Below are 6,003 nucleotides of genomic sequence, written 5' to 3'. Positions count from 1 at the left end.
AAAAACCCAAGCTAGAGGCAATGTTTCCAGCTATGTTTCCTCTTGTTCTGGGTGAATCCTTCCGGCAGGCTTTTATACGCTCTGGAAAAGGTATGCTGTTATAACTTTGCAGCTGCTATTGACCGTAGCAGTCCTGGCTGAATCTGGTCCAGTGCAGGTCACCAAGAGTCAGTGCTAGAACAAGCACTTCTTAGCTGTTATCTATTGCATCATCATATCACTTCCCAGCATAGTGTCTTATCACTGATCATCTGGAGACAGAGATTTTTCTTAATTTGCCAGATGGAGCTCAGTAGGGCAAGTTGTCTCTGGAATACCTGAAGGACAGAACAGCTACGTGTGGCCTTCTTCCTCATTTTTATTTTTACTGAAAAGTAAAGCAATCACTGTTGGCTTTACAAGAAGATACTCAGGGTTATCCACAAAACCAGAGAACCCCAAGTAAGTAAATGCCTATAATAAAACAAAAAACAGTAACAAATGCATTGTTTTCTCTTGCTTCTAACACAAAACATCCCGCTAAGCCCCTAAAACCAATACTGAATGTATTTAATTGTGATCATGCTGAACACAAGATTACCAGAGCCAGAAAATCTCTTGGACTTGAATCAACAATTGTTTTCCATTTTGAAAACTTCACAATGAACATGGCTGGAGACTTGGCTTCCACTCCCTGAATGAAACCCAACATCAGCTCTCGGTCCCCAGAGTCCCAAAACTGAAGTGACCCAGATGCTGCAAAGGTCAGTGCAACCGAGAACCACCACTGAATTTACTATTTTTGCTATCATAATGCCCAAAGCCTTTAGCCCTGAGCCAGGGCCCCCACTGCATTAAGCAATATGCAAACAATCTTGAAGAAGTAGCCCCTACACCAAAGGCCTTATGGTACAAGTTTTAGCAGGCTCCATCAGCTCCTTAAAACAAGCAAGGGGGGCAGGAGGGGGGCCTGGTGACCCAGACGCAAGCGCATATTGGCACAATGAGCATTAGTCATGGCTTACCACCAACTAATCTCAAAACAAAATATTTTCCAGTGACAATTCTCACTTTTACCAACAAACAACATAACAGAGCTTTTTTTTTTTTTTTTTTTTTTTTTTTTTTTTTTAAAAAATTCTTCCTTCTCTGGGCTCTCCGTACTGAACCACCTACAGACAGAAAACCTTTCTCTTTTTTTCTAGCACCATGCCACCTTGCTGTATCTTGTGTGCTGGTGGGGAACAACATCAGCAAAAAACGTAAACCATTGCAGGCCAATCAATTAGATGCAGTCTGACCTTTCTTTTCACAATAAAAGGGTTTCCTTTTTTCCCCCCTAAGAGTGAGAAAACTCCAAAACATGGTTTCATAAGGAGGTGTCCAAGAGGTGCTTTGTGTAAAAGCTGCATTTAAGAGGGAAAACTCACAATTCTCAAAAGCACGTTGCTTTTTCCTCCTGTGTGCTTTGTTCCGAGTCTGCTGCTGTATGTGCATTCACCGGACCAGCTTTTATTAACAAGATTTGGTATTCTTCATGGTAGCTCAGAGAGAGCAGGTGATCCTCTATGCACTGTTAATTATTTTACTAAATTTGAAGGGTTCTAAGCATATATACCTATGCTTTCAAACATCCTGCTGGGTTGGAAAGGCAAGCCACTGGTGATGGCACAAGCTGCAGTTTGGCTCCAGAGGGGGGGGCTGTGAACACGCCACGAGGGCTCTCTCCCAGTGGGACCTGAGTGTGGGTGCTCAGCTTTGCTCAGCTGAGGATTACCCCGTGTTGTCGAGGCGCTATTGCTATGTGATTCAGTCCACCACTTTTGGTTTTCACCTTGGGCTGGGAACCGCTGAAGGGGGTTGCCCTTTAGCTACCGTAGGGCAAGGGTGGTTTGGGTCAGACCTATGGAATTCCTGGATCCTGAAGGAGACTTTCATGAAAAATGTAGGAGAAGCTGGACTTACCTTGCAAAGCAGCACAACCACAACACACACACAGAGGCTATATCCTGCATTAAATTAGAAAGCGCTTGCTCCATTTCTCCCTAAGTTGAGCAATGCTAGGTGAGCCAAGCAAAGTAAGTGGATTCATGTGCTCTAATAGCACATCATCCACACAGACATGAATCCTTTTTCCATTCAGAGCAAAGGCATTATCTATAAGTTAACTATGTATTCCCCCATGGTCACAGAGCAAGAAAAACATTCATTCTTTCTTTGACATGCTACTATAGTTCTCCAGGCTTCCTCAATATAGTGAGTTCAGGGTAAATTCCCCAATTGTCCTGCCCTCACAGTTCCCAGCAAATGAGTCCTAGAATGACAGAACACCATTTTATTGAACTAACTAGCTGCTTTTGGCTTTCTTCTCTTTTCTCCCGTATAACACAGGGCCTTTTTATCTTGGGGCTGTCTCCTCCTGGGCATGCTTCCAGCTAGCCTTAGCGCCTGCTGCACATGAGCACTGTCTACGCAATATCATCATTGCTTTAAAAATGTACCAAATGCAGGAAAACAGTTTCTCTCTCTCTCTCTCCCCACCCCCACCCCCCACCCCCTTTTTAATAAGAATTTTTCCATGTGGTTAGAGAAATAACATCTGGAATTACTGAAGGCTGCCAAAAGGAGAGAATGAAAACAATGAGTTGAGTCACACTTGAACCTGCCAGCTTCATATAATTTAGACCTTCTTGAGGCAGTTTGAAAAGAAAAAAAAAAACAACAAAAAAAGGAAAATGTTTTAGTTTACTTTTTATAATGCAAATTTTTGTTGTTTTGGGTTTTTTGTTTGTTTTGTTTTGTTGTTGTTTCTTTTTAATCTGATGGTGTAAGTTGCAGAGTCAACCAAGACATAGCACCATGGTATGGGCATTCATCCTTGTAAAGCTCTGATATCACAGGCTTTCTGTAATTCATCTATACATATGCAACAACAGATCAAAGTTTCTCCTTCTGAGCAGCATCCCACTAAGCTAGTGAAATTTCTCCCAGGAGCAGGTATGGAGCTGCACTGGAACTTTTTATTCCCTCTGACAATGCAGTACAGAAAATTTGGAAGTTTCCTAAATGCCCCTTCATTTCTCATAACCATGAGCAGTACTGGTATGCTCTGGTAAATTTTAAAATGGCTTTATACTGTAGCAATGTAGTCTCCGTGAAAGATCAGCTCCTGTATGACTGCCCTAAGGACAACTGCCAAGGACATTACATTTCTTTGCCTAGTCTAAGAAAGGCCTTCACGTGTTTCCATGGTCTGAATTCTTCACCTCTTTTCACCTTCAGCAGTTACGCTCTGCTAGCATGCAGCTGGTACACCCACTGAAGCTGACGATTGCATTGCCAGTAGAGATAAAAAGAACAGTTACAGTGTTTAATGAAATAGGAAACCCAGGTGATAGGAATGACCAGCAACATACTCTGTAAAAAAGTCATGAGTAGGACCCAAGCCAGGCAGCCTGAGGAGTTTTCCAATGGATTTAAATGCAAACGTATGTGTGTGAGGTAGAGGAAGAAACGAGCAAAGGTAGAGGCTGCATGCTGTTTCCTGGAGCCTTGCATGTATGAGGGAGAAGACCAGTGAAGCACAGTAACCAGACAGCAGAGGAGAATTTGAGGCAACACTTTGGGGATTAAAAAAAAAAACCAACCAAAACACAAAAACAAATCAGAAAACTAACAGACCACTGGAGAACAGGCTCAGCTAGAAAGAAGAATAGTCAGCCAAGAAACTTTCTCCTGCGGATGGATACACAACGTATTCAGGGATTTATAGGTATTGCTTGCAATCTGCCTGAATCCAAGACACACAACTTTATCACACATCTATCACTGTTTCTCCTCAAAGAAACCACTCAAAAGACTTAACGCTAGCTAACTGTCAGGTCAAGCAAGGTTGCACAGTTCATATCTAGGCAAAGCATGTGAAATTATTATCGGTCCCGCACAGTCTCATCCAACAGTGGAGAACAGGTGATGTAGAGTCATGCTGTACGACCACAGGAAATGCTACACTCTCCTCAGGAGGGCAACTACAGTGTAAACTCTCATAAAAAGAGTACTTTTACTGGTATTTCAAAAAGCCCTTAGAAACAGCCATATTAGAGTCTATACTATCACTGTTGTCTGATATAATCTTACTACCATCATTACCATTACTCTTGCGGGAGGAGCAGTCGACGCTCATAGTAGCTTTTGCAGCAGTGTCCTGACATGGTAATTCCACCATGGCTCCATCAGCCCATTACTGGCATGGACAGAAGGCATCTACTCCCCTCCTTTCATTTCACAAAAATTGCCATTTCATCAGGCTATGACAAACCACTTTCTGCACTGCTATCATAGCTCCTTTCCCTCAGTGCAAAGCTACTGGAAATTCTTATCGAGCTTGCCCACTCCATTGTTCCACGCTATCACGTGTTATCGGAGGAGTCACTGCACATTTAGCACATGTCGGCTTTTTTCTTTTCACTAAGTCACTTGGCAACAGTTCCAGCAGCTCTCCTTGCCTCAAAGGCTTTAAACAATCCTACCAAGATGGCTGAGCAGCTAGAGATGCATTAACACAACTCCCTCACGTGGATAGACCTTTGTTCCAGGATAAGGCAGGATAAGACTCACTATGCAGTTTAAAAGCCTGCATAAATAGTAAGCTAAAATAATCCCATCTAGTTTAATACCAAAACAGGAATGTCTACAAGATGCTGCTACACTGATTTAGTTTTACTGTTTTAAATTTGCTCCTTATCTTGTACCAAGAGCTTTCCCATTTAGACAAAGTGTTAGCCTTCTAAATGGTAGTTAACCACCCACTATTTTGTACTTATTAACTTACTGTCATTTAACAGAAAATGTTTAGGCAAACCATGAGAGAGATCAGAATTCTGATCCTCATATTAAAAAGAAAAGTGCTCCAGGCATTAGATTGTGAAATATGATTTCCCAGGATATATTAAATTCTGGTTTAATGTTCTTTTTGATATCACAGAAAGTCAAACCTCATTTAATAAGAGCGCACTTCAATATGCTTTGCATACAGCATGCTCCCTTGATAAAGTCTCTGTGCTGCGGCAAACTTGGAATTTGATCAGAACCTCTGGAGCACCGGGTGGTGGGAGGTGGAGGAGAGCAAAACCCACACCATGAACCTCATCTCACAGAAGTTCCTTAGATAGTTTTACAGCAAACACAAACAAGAGGAATGAGCCAAAGGGCTCAGCAGAAAGCATCACAGACTTGCATTTTGCTGCAGGACGGGCAGCCTAGCTGGTACAGCAATGCCAAGCACAGCACATATCACATGTATTCTTACGTTGACTTTATTTCTGCAAGAGTCATGGCAGAATGACAGACAGAAGTATGCATTTAGGGCCATCTCTAACTGAGAGGGTACCAACGCCTGAGCTTTTTCTCATGGTAACTGTCAGTCTAACTATAGAAGAACTATTGAGAAAAACTTATGACCTAACCCTGGCTCCAGTATACCTGCTGTGCCTCAGAGATTCTCACAAAGTACAGAGTTACAGAGGGAAGTTCCCCTCTGTCCTCACAGGCTTGCATAATTCTTTCATGTGTTCCTTTAGTTTTTGCATACTTCAACATGAAACAGTGGGTCAAAACACAAAAGCAGCGTTGTTTACAAGAAAACCTACTAATGACATCAGTCATGGAGGAAATCAGCAGAAGGTTGCATAGACAAGGGAAGTTCGGAATGAAATGGAAAGAGCACCCTGGCAATTTGGGCATGGACAATTTACTGCAAGACATCACCAAGCACCCTCAATTTCTCCTCTTGCTCTGCTTGGGCACACAGTTCCACAGAAGTAGGAGATTCCTGCCATTAATAGGTGATATCCTGAGGTCCCAACACTGGCAGTCAGTCTTACAAACTTTTACTTCAATTCTGCCACACCTACTCCCTGTATAGGTGGCTGTTGAACATGCAGGCTGATGCAGCCATGTGTAGCATATTAAGCCCCTTCTCAGGGCTATCTTTGTCTGCTGAACAACGTAATTTTGATGCCATAG

General features: G+C 42.5%; 1 long non-coding RNA gene across 1 annotated transcript in view; it reads right to left on the bottom strand.

The window, feature by feature from the left end:
- LOC308072137 overlaps positions 1–6,003 on the bottom strand; it is a 138,839-nt gene that overhangs the window by 96,890 nt on the left and 35,946 nt on the right. The gene's annotated exons all lie outside the window — the stretch shown is intronic.

This window comes from Falco punctatus (genome assembly GCF_963210335.1).
Source record: "Falco punctatus genome assembly, chromosome: 12".
NCBI lineage: Eukaryota > Metazoa > Chordata > Aves > Falconiformes > Falconidae > Falco > Falco punctatus.
This window is presented reverse-complemented; position numbering and strand designations above follow the sequence as displayed.